Genomic DNA, 16,295 nt, shown 5'->3' on the forward strand with positions numbered 1-16,295 from the left:
GCGCCAAAATGAGCGTCGCCATAATTAGGTTCAGGCCTCAGTACCACGATGTGGAACGATACGCAGTATCGGTATACTCAATTTTATTGGGTATCTTGTTAGAGTATTTTTAGTATGGCAACCCTTATTGGAAAATGGAACCTGGAAATGTAGCATGGAAGTCACATAGGGATATAAAAATACATTTTCTGTGACTGCGGAACTGGTTTCTAGATCCTATAATTTATCAGTTGATATTCTTTATTTTGTTAAGTTTAATGAATACTTACCTATGTATAAACGAACATGTACATACAAAATAAAAAATTATACAAAATTTTTTACCAATGTTAAATTTTGTGTGTCTATATTTAAATAAAAATGCAGACATAATGTCGTTAATTGAAAAAAGAAAAAAAAAGTGAAGTAACTACGAAAATTTCATTCTGCTTCCCAGGCCCAATATTTTGGTAGAGGGTCGGCCGATTTCCATAATAAACAGCGACCTAGGCCCCCAGATAAATAAACTTCATTACACAATACATATGAAATTATTTAATTACCAGTGTCTTTATTAGAAGTCGCGACGTTTCGAGAATGTTCTTTGATTGTGTTACGCAATGTTTGCGTATAATTTTCGTTTTGTGATTACGTTTTTGTTCCTAAGTGGGTAGCCATTTTTGGTGGTTTGAACCGTTTTACTGGTTTTATCATTAGGCCAGTCTTGCACTCCAGAAGAATTTCTAATATTATAAAGCTGAAGAGTAGTTGTTTGAATGCGCTAACCTTATACATTTTTAGGTCGATTTATTAAATTATATCGATAAATAGCCTATTCGTTGAGGAAGCATATAGGCTTTTTTTATCCGGCAACGCAGACTAGTTCTCCACGTGTACTAAGTAAAAGAATCATACTTCCATTTAAGACAAAAATGTGCATGTTTGCAATGCTTTTTGGGATATAAAGAGAAATAATTAAATAACAATATACTTATTATCTAATAATTATTAGGTATCTTTATTCATAATTCTACCATGCAACAACAATAGATTTCAGTGCACAGAAAACAAAGACATATTTTAAATGATATAGAAATCGTAGACATATTATTATCAAGTTGAAGTTAACCGCTGGTTCAAAACCTCCTTGAGACTGAGCATTTGGTTTTATGATGAGCTCTGCCCTCGTGAGGATAATGATCCCCTGCAGACTATAGTTATTGGTTACACTTCTACTGCTACATCTCTGTAGTACATTACCCTTGCTGTTTAATGAGGTACATTGATTGGTTAGTATTCTTTTTATTTAAAAATACATATTCAACCTGTACCACCGGAGTCGCCATGAGCAATAAACCCTTCATGCCAAAAAAACTGCAAATTTAGGTACACATAATGAAAAAAAAAACAATTTCCAAAGACAAGCATAAACTGAACGTACAATGTCTATATAGCAATATGCTCAAAATTTATAAATTATGTAATACTGGATTTGTAATGACAAGACTAAAGACAGACAAAAAACCGTCTTTTTCTAAGGCCTTGTAACCAAAGCTTTAATCACTGCATAAAAAAAAAAAAAACATTCCGCAAATCTTTCAAAAAAATGTAACAGACAGAAAAGTCAATTGTAACAATCTTTGCTTTTATTTTAATGGCAGATGTTCCCCTAAAATTAATTTTCTTTCATTCCGTGTAGAGCTGGGTTTGAAATCTTTTATTTTTCTATTATCTACAAAGTGGGGGAGTGTCGTGTCCTGATTACTGTCTCAGACTGATTTGGGGGCCCCATTCATCGTCTGAAAGCCGCGTTGGCGGGTACTTGATAATTTGCAGTGCTGCTGTAATGAAAGTGCGTTCTTTATTTAAAATGTATTTCGCTTTTTGAATTTTTTCTAAAGTTCTGAGGAGGGATTTAGGAAAAGTTTTTTTATTTTAAGTTAGATTACACGGATATACAAGTGCTTCAAGAAAAGCGTAGTACACAATTAAGGTACTCAGAAATCTACTTATTCAACACCTAAGATAGTTTTAGCTTTGAGAATCTCCTGGTCACATACTTGTAAGCTTCTCATGTCAATTCGCAAGAAAAAAACATTTCACCCGGCAAAGGCATTCAATCAAACCAATTTTCACGAAAACCTATTTTACCTATTCTATCCCCCAAAGCTGGGGGTAAATAATAAAAAAATAGCTCAAAACACAAACAGGCTCGATAATGCCGGTATCTGTGATGTAGGGGGTTTTCCCCAAATGATGTTAGGGGGTAAAAAAGAGAGATTTACCTCCGGCCAAGGCGCTTACAGACATACTGTGATTGATGACGTGTGCTTCTTGAACGCGTATTTGTGAAGTATGGGTGAGCTATGGTAGGAATTGTTGACTGAGGTTGTTATCGAAATGATGTTAAGCTCGTAGCTTAAAATAGTGTCACCTATTTTTATGTGAATTCGTTTAATTTTTCATGTTGACATTGGAAATAAGTTTATGCAGTCCTTTAGAAATGTAGAAATACCTGTCATATAATGTAACAAAAATACATGAAACTGAAGTGAAGAAATTACACTTGCAGACGTCACACCGAAGAAGAGCACATATCTACATTTTGTTCCATAAATGTTTGCGTGAATGGTTTTATTCACGCCAACGTAGCTATTGTGATTGAAGGCAAAGGTACCAAGCTCCCAGATTTTCACACTTCAACAAAAAAATACATGAAATACATGGTTTAAAAAATATGATATCTTCTTAGCAACCTAACACTAGTTCACAAATACGCAACCCCAAGCCATGGCTGTGACGCGAAATGAAAGGGTTAGGGTTAAAATGCAATCAATCTGCTTGTCAGACAGTCAATCTTTTTCCTACTATATGATATTAATTTCTATTGACATATGATTCTGATTTACATAATGTGCCTGTAATATCTGACGTTATGGACGTGAAGGAATAAAGTAGAATGTTATTGAGTTTTCTGGGAATTTGTAGGTGGATGATATTCTGACTGGTTGACGGGAGAAGTTCCGTTTTGAGTATTGGTTATACCTTAGGTGCTTAGAGGTAGGTATTGGTAGGTATCGTGTTGTGTTTATTGAATTGTACCTCGAAATTGGTTATACATCTCGAGTGTATCTTTAACAGAGGAGGTGTTAAATTAGGTATTAGAAATTAAACTACGTGCTGCACCTAGGTAAAAAGATGTTCCCCAGTTGATATGTGTGTCAGATTATTTTGTTCAGCCATCAAAGCGAGATTGAGGAAGAAATATCCAAATATATAAAAATCCATATTAGGTTTTAGTATGATGCTGTGTCGTTTTTAGCTATTTTTCTCGTTTCTACCGTACCTAAGTCTTTCCTGAATAACATTTTTGATTAATCCTCAATTCGAGCAACAAAGTGCGAAACTCCATAAAGCGCCGGCAACAGTTGCCAATATAAAATAAACGTTCTAAAACGCTCGGTGCGTACAATTGCAACAAAAACGCTGTTCGTTCGTCCAGAAAGTGCCTTCACATTTTTTAGTTTTAAAGCCGCGGGCTATGAGGAAAGCGATTTAGAAAAAAAAGTTTTTATGTAACTGCATTTTTTTACATATTTACTGCTGCAAAAATGGAAATATAGATTTTTCTCGCTTATTGATACGATGCCTTATGCCATAAAATGAGACTGTATTTATGGTATCAGACTTTAAGAATATTATCTACATAATTAGAAATTATAATATTCTTAGAGGTCAGATCAGAAGTGGTACTTGAAAATGAATAACACACGTCTATAAACATTTAACCTGGTAAGGTTTATTTCTTACAAAGGATTTAGCAGAAGGCAACTTTGAATAGCAAATACAATATCGATAATTAATTATATGATCACGATGTGACATCTTCAACGCCCGTCCTCCTTCTATCCGTCATAACTTCTTCTTCTATACCAGCCCGGTCAGGCCAGGTTGGTAGCAAGGAGGATTCATATCTAACAATATACTTACGGACACAACGATTGGAAATGTTGACCAAAATGGCTGATAAAATAAATATTTGTATGTTAGGCTTTCTCTGGAATCGAAATTCAACGAAAAACCCTTTTGCTAAAACAAATAATATCTTATTACGAATACAAGGAAAATATTGCTATTGGCCTAGGCCGCATATTTCGTAGCCTTTCGCGATAAAAACTGAAATGAACAGCATAAACAACAATGTCCTGTGTGGACCGCGAGAATGCAAGCGATTTATGAATACTGGATATGAAATAGCATTGAATAAGTTAAAAGTAAAAATAGTGTATTAACTTCGATTACTTTATTAATATTACTACTGCAAACTATGCTTAATACCTTAAATTAAAAATTATAATACACGTATATTAATAAATATAAATAAACTCAAACACAATTGAACTGATTTTAAACATTATTTCACGATTAGAATGCTACATCATCTGCAAGTAATATAGGCTGTATTTTATCGCGGGAAAACGGCTAGTATAGAAACAGTAATAAGTGTGTTATAAGCCCTAACATTTGCAATGCCTGAAAAAGACCCTTACGCTGTACTTTACATAAATTAAACGTCTGTAAAACACCGTAACAAGCGAATAAAATATTTTGAGTTTGACTTGTCATTTGCTATTTTTCAAATATAAAATCATTTGGTTTTCTTTCTTTTAAATTTCGAATTTTTGAAGCATTCGAAATTGAAAAAATAATAGCATGCTTCATGCTAAATTGGAAACGTTTGGGAATTTATAGAATAACTTCAAAACTAATGGCTGACATCAATAAATTGATTCTTCAAATGTTTTTGATGTGTTTTATTTTGCATAGATATCATTATATTTTTTAAAAGTTTAAGTAATACGATTCTTATTTTTTTAGTATATTCTTTCACATCGTTACGCTTTCATATTTTTGTATGAGCGTGCATTTTCTGTAACTAACTTTTGTACCCATTTTTTTGTAGTCGTATCTAGTAAGTTTCTATATTCGTGTTTGTCGTAAACTTGTCAACACTGTAACCGCACTATTTTTCTTACGCTTTCAGGATTATTGTTGTCATACCTTATTTATCCTTTGTTAGCTAATAAAATATGGTAATGACAGCTTTTCTTTCCTTTCTTCTACAATGTACGAACATTATTTTTCCTGTGTTAACGGCTTTTTAACGTTAATTTATTTAACAGGCAACTGGAAAATGTTAATAGAGGATAATCCTGATTTTCCTTATTTAATAAATATTATTAATGTATTTTAGACTTCAGAGTAAATCGCTTAAAGCTTATTTATCGAGGAAGTTTTTCTAATAAAACACGAGACAAGTTACTTAAAAATATGTTTACGTATCTAAGTTAATTCATTGTAATTTCAATAGAATTGTTGTACAGTTAAAAGAAAAACTGCTACATGTAACATGCGGAAACAAAATTTTGAGAAATAAGTTTCGCTTACAACAATACCTTTCGGTGCAAATAAATACCAATCTAAGAAGTAACTATACGTGTATAGATTTTTCATAAAAAAGACAAAGATAATTACTAAGTCCCTAAAATAATTACTTTTCCTAGATTTCTAAACCTAATTATCACACCCTTTAATCGCCTCCAACAGACTAAATAGAGCAATAACCCTAATTCGATAATCGGCACAGCTATCGAGTAATTTCCCGAATCGATTACAATCGTTTACATAGCGATTTCCCAACGCTGCGGTACACAAATCTGGTGGTATCTAAACGTAACCAAACGCGAGTGGGAAATAAGCTCACATGCAGTGTTGCTGCCAGTACCCTAGAGGGTAAACGAACTGCATAGTGTGGTGCGGTATCTAATTATGTGGAACGAGTATCGATTAAAATTTTATTCGAGTTTGATTATTCGATTATTTAATTCTGTACTGTCGTGTCAAATGTATGTCAAACTACTTAAGTAGCATTCAGCTTATACTTATTTGTAATTTAAATCAATGTTAGATGTACGATGAATTATTTCTTAAAAATCTGTGGAGGTGCAATATCGCTGTCTTACGATTAATTGCCAATTGCTCAGAAGTTATCTTATCATTGACAATTTGTCAAAGTATTGCAGAGAACCCTGTGGTCCAGCGTTGAATGGTGGTTTCAGTGACCAAAATTATTCGATTCCGCAAATAGACTCAGTCGATTAGAACAGTCGACAATTATCCCAGCTCTAATGTAAGTACTAGTATCTACGTACAAAGCTCCTAGGGGAATACCTTTGGCTCGGTTTAAATATACATATATTTAACTCTAATAAGATCTAGTGTATCTGTAATGACCTAGTTTGCAATGCAATGCTGAAATCGACATAGAACTTGGGAAAACCAAACTTTATGCCATGAAAGTGTTTGAAAAAAGTTCATCAGTTTACTTTTAATAAAATAAGCCTCTATTTCTATTTACTCTTATAGAATATTTTTTACCTAGGTCCCTTTGCACGCGAGTGCGAATATCTTATGTATTTCGTTGCTAACCATTATTTAATTTTTTGAATAAATTACATAATTTCCGTTTAAACGAATTCCTCCATAGCGTCTCTTTGTGCACTATAAATTCAACAACTGTTAATCAACATGAACAAAGACACTAGCAACTTTTTTAAACCACGACCTATAGAAAGGACATGCAATTTGTTACCAAAATTCGATTCCGAAAAAAGTCAAAAAGTCCACAATACATCCCACAGAAGTTGAAATCAATGATTGATATACAATACAACCTATGTGGAAAGCGGCAAACTTGTGGACGGACCAATGTCATTGTAGTCGAAACAAATGCGTTTGGGATTTTGTTCCTGTGCACTAAGGGAGTTGGTCATCAGTCAATGGGTACCTACAACTTCAACTTACAACCCACGTACTCATCCGGTATAATAGTCTTATCTGTGTCCGAGTGTTTTACCATCGTAAAAAGTACAAAATAATTTCAAAATTTTCTTCTTGTGCTTAACTTTATTACTTGTATGGAGATGGAGATACAAAATCACACACTACATATTTCGTAGTGGAGCATAAGCTCAAGATTATATCTGAACTATTCTGGATGAATAAATCTTTTCTTTTGAAACTATAAACCTTGGTAGATACAGTTGTAAATTCTGAGTAAAATCTTCAATTTGCAAATTATTCAATTGACTCACAAAATATTTGACCACCAATTAAAATCTTTTGACATTTTCCTACTAAAGGAACCTTTCAAAGACTGGTGTGATTTTCTCCTTTATATTAATGTTGATTTATTCACCCCTTGTATATCTATGGCTTGGTCTTACCATAAAGTTTCATTAACCATTCTTACTATGTGCCTATGTGCTATTGAGATTTGTGTATCGAATATATGGAAAAGAAAACAAAATGAATCACAGCATGAGTGATGAGTACTTAAAAATGTAAATAAAAACGCTAAAGATGTTTAAAAGGTAATTTTGGTTCTACATTATGAATGTGTAAGACATTTGCTTTGATACATAGATAGCCTAGGGCGTGAGAAATGACACAGGGTACTTTTTACATCGGGTGCGGTAAATAGTTCCCTTGAGTCGCGGAAGGAGCCGCGAAGATCACCTACGCAGTAGGTAATTAATATAAATTAAATGTAACACCTTCCACCGAAACGTTTAAAAAGAATCAACACCACAAAAAAAACACAAAAGAACTTAAAAACTGGGTACTTACAAAACTACAATACAAAAATTCTGATTTCACAATACCAATAAAATCGATAGATTCTTAAATTCTTACCTAGCTGCAGTGTTGTCAACAACTCAAGAACAACAACGCGGCTTGGAACTCTTTTCCCATGCAAATACCTCATTAGGCTCCGACGGTAACTTAGAGCACATAACTGATAGAACCGCCGTAACCACAAATCTGCCAATTTGGGTGAGGAAACGCAATGCAGCAAAGTGTTAGGTATATCACATTGTTACGCACGCATAGTATAAAATTGACCAACATAAGCTCAATAGCACATTCAGACTAGCGTATTTTTTGCTCGGTTTTGAGTGAGAACGCATCGGAAAACCCGCCAGTGAAAAAGACTGTTGAAAAACCGTGTCACAGATGTTCCTGCCAGCACTTTCACGTTGTAAGACACACATTATACAAATGTAATATGAGTCCTGGGCAGAGGTTTTTTCATGTTGACAGAGAAGAAGATATAGCAATGGTGTCTCCCGTTTGTTATATGCTCTAAGCGCGAGGCTCCACCGATAACAATTTGCTTCGATGCCGAATTTTAATGCATGATAATGCTTTCTTCGTAAACGCTCCGATCGCGTACTCTTTAAATCTTTATCGGAAATTTCGGTACATTGAAGGAGAAAATTCATTTTATTGCGATGCTAAGATTTTTTATCGGCTTTCGAAATGTGATTGTTATTTTGTTGGTATTTTTAACAATGAATTCGAAGTTATTTATTTACGTGCTTAGTACTGTTGTGTCGAATTATTCTGAGGGTTTTGATAAAGATTTTGATGTTGCTATCTTTGGTAGGACATTTTTAGATTGTGCCGTGTGATTGTCAAATCAGTTGGTCAAGTATTATTCATTGTTATCAAATCTTAAAGGTTTTTGAAAAAGTCAATGTTAATGCTTTCGCGCACCATGTTGTCGAAATATGGTATTTATGGGATGAATGATCCTGAGAAGACACATGTATATGTGTGTAATTACTAATAGTTTGGATTCAGTAACATGTAACGTCCTTTTGAATATGAGAGAACTTGCAGGAAATAGCTAGGCATTCATGTTATAGGTAATTATTTTTATCCATTTTGTGAACTAATGAAAAGGTTGATGAATAACATTTCCAAATCAGGTAATGACCCCTTCCGATACCGTGAACTTTACTTAATTAATTAGTAAAATAATCAAGATGTTTTTTTAACAAATATCTACAATGAACATTATTTAATCCTTAAAAAAGGATTCAATTTTAACTTTGTCTAGAGTACGTTGACATTCAGGGATTTTCAGCGTTTTTGTAGGCATCTAATTTTGGCATGAAAAGTTTCCTAATTAGCGAAAAGTGTTAGATTATTTTTTCACGAAGCGTAGGACAATGAACCCTTCTAGAGATCTTAATTAGAGTATTTTTTGAGATAGAACTAAATAATTAGGATGTGATTTATTACAGGCAAAAAATAGAATGCGATGACGCAGTAGATTTTGAGGCAATGATTAGCAAAGTTTATGAAAAACAAATGAAAATGTTTAATCAAACGTTGATCAGCATTTATCTATTGTAATTTACAATTTAACTCAATTCATAATAAGAATATATGTAATTCCAATATAAGAATCTTAACTAGAATAGTAAGTATTAGACTTAATTTGGTAAAAAATAAACGCAGTTTTAACTACTTTTATAATCATCTCTATATCCAAAATACTCAATTTCGCAATACGCAACAAAACAAAACCATTATTTCGCCGCCATCTTTGAAAAAGACAACTCAAGTGCGACTAAACTGCAACTCCTAACTTAAAGGGCTGACGATTCGTCGCGAAATTTGACGACTTATAACGAGAACATCCGAACGAAACTTTGCACAATTAGTAGCTTGGAACAGTCATGTGGTGAACTAGGTTTATCCTGCGATATCACTCGCGTTTCGAAGGTCCTGATTCCCGTATCTAGGTACGAAAATTCTTTAATCGTCTTCAGGATAGCTTTTATCACTTCAGACGTAGGTTTGGGTACTGCAGTGAAAGCATAGTAACAAACAAACGTCATATCAATTATATAAGATAGACTCGATGTTTCGCATGGTCTTTACAACGTGTCAATGGACTTTCTAGGATGCAAAGGAAAAGTAGAAAAGTGCAACCTCCAAGCCCAAGGGATTGTTCGAAAGAGTTACCACAGCCCTGGTACAGAAAGGGCTTAAAAAGGAACATGATGGGTTTTAGTCATTAAGAGTCTGACACTCCATCATGCTGCACTCACAGCGGGAGGGGTCATTTGATGATTTCCCATAAAAAAAGGTGCATACATACTCCATACCAAAAAAATATACATCCATTTGAGATTGAATAAGTCGACAAACAGATTCACAAGCTTAATCCTTTATAATATTAGTAAGTAAGGATGATGGTGCCGTAATTAAAGCATATGTGATAGTTTTATGAAAGGAACGCTATTCATATAATAATGAGGGTTGGGTTGCGAACATTTTAATGGCCACAAGTTTTGTTTTAGAACGAAAAGTTTTTAGTTCCTCGTCTTAATTTGGATTTTGATTGGAGAGGTTTGTTATTGCAGTTAAAATGTTTTGGTATAATTCGATGTAGGTATTCTATGTTAGTTTTTCTAACGATATGACAAAGGTTGCGTAGGCGCTGGACTCAGGCCGCTTATAAATGGAGGTTTTTGGAAATCGTTTGTTTAGCAGTGGGCGTCTTACGGGTGAGGGCTTGATTAAGATTATTGTTATTTTCAGAACCTCCGGGAAAATGATTTTCAAATATGCTTACAGTACTTACATGATGTGACGTGATCAAGTTTTGACTGCCTTTACTCTTTATGTTAGACTTCAAAGTTTTTTTTTGTTTCTCACTATACCTACTTTTGTCCTTTGTTATTTGCTGGGAAATGACTTGTATGCAGATGATCATAACTCAATCATCAATCAATCATTTATTTATTTCTCATGTTAGTGGGTACAAGTTTCATTAAACATAGAGACTTTGGTGTCTGTGGTAGGTTAATCCTGTATTACAGAACACCGGAACAAACAACAAACGAATAACTTTCTGCGATTTGACCATGGATGACAAAATAACTAGGATCTGACTAAGACAAATGGGGAAATAGGCACATACATAAATCAAAATTCAAAGAAATCCTTGTCCTTCAATGACGTAATAAATAATTGGTGTTTTAATAACGCTAGAACAAAATAACAGTAACTGTAGAAGTTAGTTCGTTTTGTCGTTTCCTTTGTTAACATTCGGAAAGTCGCGGTTCGCAGTCAGTTTTGTGTGTTCCCATTGCTGTTTGTGAGCTAGATACTAGTTTATTTGAAAGTTTGTAGTACAAGTAGCATGTATTTGCTGATGTCAGTTACAAAACAACATTGTAGTTTTGTGGCTTGATGATCCTGGGTCTTATTATGGAAATAAAATTCGAATGCATACGAGGAATAGGTACTTATTTAAGAATTTACTTGACTATATACCTACCAGAACTATCAATATTTGAAATAAGCACATTTACACTGAAATTGCTGTTGGCAGTAATAATATATACGCTAAAACGTCAAAATAAGATAACATTCAAGCTTTTTTTGGTTGGTTTATCTAGGTGTAAGTAAGTTCCCTTAGACTTAGGTTAGCTAGTATTCTAATATTTTCTACAAGATTAAGAGTATCAAATACAAAGACAGAACCTTAAACCAAACTTTTAAGCAGACTCGCATCGGGATGGAATTGTTTCGCGGCAAAAGTTAACGAACGAGGAATTTTGATGAACCCATACTGAAGCGGTTATTTTTGTAATTACAAGTTTAAATACGAGCACGTTAACGAGGTTATTTTGTTAATTGTGGCTAAGGTTTAACGTGTGTGGTTTAAGTTCAAGTTAATTTCATTTTATCTACGTGAATGGTTAACTTTTGAGTTGTGTGACAGTTATTAATGGGAATAAGGATTAATTGTTTTAACTAGATGATGAATTACAGGATTTTGATGTTAGAGGTCATAATATTATGGACATACTCAGAGACATTACTTATGCCGTTCCTTAGTGCAGAATTTCTATGAGAATCTGTCATTAAGGAGTGACTTAAGTAATCATTAAATGTCTCTGAGTGCGGGGGATAATTGCGGATTGTATCATGTAGGCTTAGTAGTTAATCATATTATAATCCTTAAAAAAAGTTAGATAAGCACCTAAGTAAAGTACAGTAGTTAGTAAAGTAAATGAGTGATTTCCCAATTCTTTTGGAGGATTTTGGTTTTGGAAGATTTCAACCGAGGCAAAGATTTCTGCAACGTGTCAACACAGTGGGACGCCGGCTTCACCGCAACTATCTGGCTTCTGTAACAAAAAGCAAAAAGCCAACGTCACGCGGTGTTCCCAGGCGGTCACCCATCCAAGTACTGACCGCGCCCGATGTTGCTTAACTTCGGTGATCGGACGAGAACCGGTGTATTCAACGTAGTATGGACGTTGGCATACGCTGAACCAAATTTTATGTGCCCTATCAACTATGTATCTTTTATGCTAAGAGGTAAGATAAAAAAATAAACAAATATGGTAAACTAAACAGAAAAAAATAAGTTATCAAGGTGTTTTCAAGGATGATAAGATCAAGTTTAGTGTGTAAATTAAAAAATAGTTATTAACAAATACAAAGCACAGGTAGGTACTTACAGCTTGTAAATCTTGATCCCATCCAAAACAAAAATGTGAAAGACTGCCAAGTTCGATAATATGGGAATGCTTCGCCTATAAAAGAAGTGAGATCTGAATAAGTACCAAGTTCCATACACATACCTCAGTTAAAAATAGTTACTTTTTAATGATGTTACTTGGCAAGTTTTCATACACCTTGTTATAAACCTACTAAACGCAATGAATCAAGTATTTAATTTTCTATTAAAACTTGCCAAGTAATCATCATTAAAAAGTAACTATTTTTAACTGAGGTATGTGTATGGAACTTGGTACTTATTCAGATCTCACTTCTTTTATAGGCGAAGCATTCCCATATTATCGAACTTGGCAGTCTTTCACATTTTTGTTTTGGATGGGATTTCATTTATTTTTGTAAGGTTGTTTATTTTATTTTTTTCTTATGATGAAGTTAGTTAAAGAAATGTCTCATTTATACTATTTTTTAGATTTTTTAATATGCACTATGTTTCTTACAAGGAAATGAACTAGATTAACTACATAAATGGACTAGATTTACCAACTGACTGACATGACATGTTATCATATATTATGTTCGTGGATCAAAGTTACACATTCGTTATTTTCGAAGGTGATTCACACTTGGCCGTTTTCAGATTTTTACTTTACTTTGACTAATTACAAACCTTTGTACCATTCGAAGATATATTATATAAATATAGATAAATTTAGTTCGTTTTAGTTCCTTAGGGGTATAAATTTACACTGGGTATAAAACACCTTCATTATTTTGAAACCGACTCACACTTGGCCATTTTCAGATTTTTCCCTTTACCTTGACATAAAGACCTACCTCCATGCCAAATTTCAAGTCAATACGACCATTGGAAGTGGTCTAGGTTTTTGATGAGTGAGTCAGTCAGTGAGTGTATAGTAAAAATAGCGATTTTCTGACGTCAATATCTCAAGACCTACAATAGGTATATTAATGAAATTTTGTATTTAAGATAAGTGAGGGGGTCTCAACAGATACTAGAAATTTGATATGCGTAAATAAAATAGATTTTGAGTTACAGGGGGGTCGAATTTGGCCCGAAATGGTTCGTGTAATATAACCCACGGCCGGTGTGTCGCTTTTTTTGCTCGAACTTGGCGGACACACTGCCGTGTGTCTAGATTTTGACATGAGGATGTACTAAACGCTACTTAAGTAAGATTTTTCTGTCCCAACATCGTACCTATGTGATTAATAGGCTGCCATCTACTAATTCAGTTTTTTTTACTTTTTCAATATTTTTGAATACAATTTTCCCGTAATGAAATTACCTATTTGGAACCTCACGAACTTAAAGGGATTCCTAAAGAAATCAAATAAAGAATAAAGCTTTAGCAATAATCATAATTGTGCTAACAGTTACAGCTGCGTAATAGCCAAGAGGGTCGATTCCAGACTATTAAACTAAGACTGTTAAAGATCAAATAGTTAAAGCTAATTTGATGACTCGATAATATCTACCGTCTGTAATAATAATCTTTGAGTGTATTATGTGCCAATTAAATTACCTAGACGGACATAATTGTTAGACGTAGCAAAGGTTTTTCGTTACTTTTCCTCAAATTATGATGAAACTGATTCTTGGCTGTGATTTGTAAAAAATAAAAATGTCAAAATTAACGTGAAATAAATATAATATTTCAGTTAATATTTTATTTTTGTATACATATAGTAACTGCCTATTTTTTAGAAGATAAGTAGTTGTTAATATAGTGTACATATTTGTTGGAAAATAAAAAATAAAGGCGTAAATATTTAAGTTAAGACTAATTATTTGCTTACGTAATTTTTACTTGTTTTTTTTTTGTGTTTCACTTTCCCCCTCTAGTAAACTTCAGCAACTTCATTAAATTATGATTTCTTTACTTTTAACAAGAGCTTAACTAAAGCCTGCGTAATAAATACTCATAGAAAAGTACCACATAATACATAATACAATAAAAAATCGCTTTTCAATAACCCAAGACATAAATTCAACCATTAATATCTTCAATACGAATTCATGGTGTGATAAACTGAGATCAGTCTGAAGTGTAGGGGTGACGGATAATCTGTACTTTATGCCTTTGGGATAAGGTTCGTATTTGCATAAATGTTTTATTGATAGCTCTGTAGTTTTAGATAGTACGTGTGATCATAGTGGTTTGGTCTCTAAAATCAAGTTTTTTGGGGAAATCCCAATACAAGTTCAAAGTGATCTACATGTAGTTTTATAAAAACAAGGGTCCATACGAGAAATAATAAAGCCTATCGATATTTGTTTTAGTGATATCTAGGAATTTTAGGATTCAAATGTTCCGATATGTTATAGTTAGGTACTTAATTTTCGCCGATAGTCCGAGTTCGGACCCGGTATAGCCCAGAATTCTGAGATAATGTTTCTATTATCATAATTCACTAGTTTAGTAGTCACCTTTAATTAAACCATAAATGGTTTGCTATTGAACATTTTATATTTGTAGTGGTTTAACAAAAATACATGAAAAGACGCTTAAAAAATAAATAAAAACAAACCAATAAATATTAAAATTTGATTAACATTAAAGCTTGATGATAAGTAGAATATCGGGAGTCTAAGCCAGCCAGTTATATAAAAAAAAAATTAAAATAACCTTTAATAATAAATATCTTTGAACCTACAAAAATTCCCAAAAATAAAAAACTACGTCGCTAAAAATAACTTAGACATATTTTATAAATACAGCATTCATTTTAATATCACCATTAAGGCAATTAAGTCTGCACCCATAAAAAAAACTTAATTGCAATAATTGGTCATCTATCTAACATTAAATAATGATAAAAGTGTAGCCAAGAGGTGAAAGCTATACTTTACTAAATGTACTGCAACATCTGGCGAATATAATGGATGTAGTCGTTAATAATGAAACAATCAAAAATGAAAAACGACCATACTTAAGGTGTTTGATAGTCCTAAGTTGCGTTAAAGAAAAGAGATTGTTTTGAATTTATTTTTAATGTAAGCAAGAGTTTCTTTAAAAAATAATTTAGTGTTCTAATCATTCTTGAAGTCTGTATTTTTTATATTGTATAATATTCTAGGCTCTTTGTGTTATTTTACCACGCAATAACGTTATTCGAAGCAGATACTAACTGATTCTTGTTAAGTTTCAAAAATAAATGGATTACATAAGACAATAATGTAGTTAAATATAATTTTCAAATTGTCCTCAATCGTCATCATCTCCCGAGCCTTTTCCCAACTATGTTGGGGTCGGTTTCCAGTCTAACCGAATGTAGCTGAGTACTAGTTTTACAACGAGCGACTGCCTAAATTGTCCTCAATGTATCCCAAAAATAATATTTATGTACAAATAATCGTAACTGTACTTTATTTATAGTTCAGAATTTAGGCTAATCTTATACAGAGTGTGTCAAATACCGAAGTGGTCGCATTTGAACGCATTTTTCCGCTGTATATTGTCTGAAAGTAAACTGAGAGACATTGGAATGCGGAACGTTGTCCCACCGCGTGCTTTATTGCGTTCCATTCTAAGTTAAACACTACTAGCTTCTACTATGACTTTGTCTGGTTCACGATTAATTTTAATACTGATGATGATGATGTCCTCCTAGACGTTTCCATCGACGGCGACACCCTGGCATATGCCGGCAGTTTGGTTGCCCTTGCGCATTGCAGGAGTAATTATAGGTACTAGCTACTTTCCGCGGTTTCACCCACGTTCTATGGAAATTAGTTATATAATATAACCTGTCAGCAGGAGTTAGTGTAACTTTTCATCAGAGAAATAAATTTTCAAATAGGATGCGTAGTTTCGCAATTTTGTCCTTTAAAGTTCGCTCTTTTTGTGTTTTCAAGAAGAAAGAAACTCGAAAACAATCGTTTCTTTTCTTTCAGTTAAAAT

The 16,295-nt window shown here is 33.4% G+C and overlaps 1 non-coding gene across 1 annotated transcript; it reads right to left on the reverse strand.

Annotated features, from left to right (window-relative positions):
* Window positions 1-12,053: 12,053 nt before the first annotated feature.
* LOC135118064 (5S ribosomal RNA) lies at window positions 12,054-12,172 on the reverse strand. Its single transcript, XR_010277338.1, has one exon. It is a non-coding gene; the product is annotated as a 5S ribosomal RNA (ribosomal RNA).
* Between the last annotated feature and the right edge of the window lie 4,123 nt (window positions 12,173-16,295).

The sequence above is a fragment of the Helicoverpa armigera genome, chromosome 17 (assembly GCF_030705265.1).
Source record: "Helicoverpa armigera isolate CAAS_96S chromosome 17, ASM3070526v1, whole genome shotgun sequence".
In the NCBI taxonomy this organism is placed as follows: domain Eukaryota; kingdom Metazoa; phylum Arthropoda; class Insecta; order Lepidoptera; family Noctuidae; genus Helicoverpa; species Helicoverpa armigera.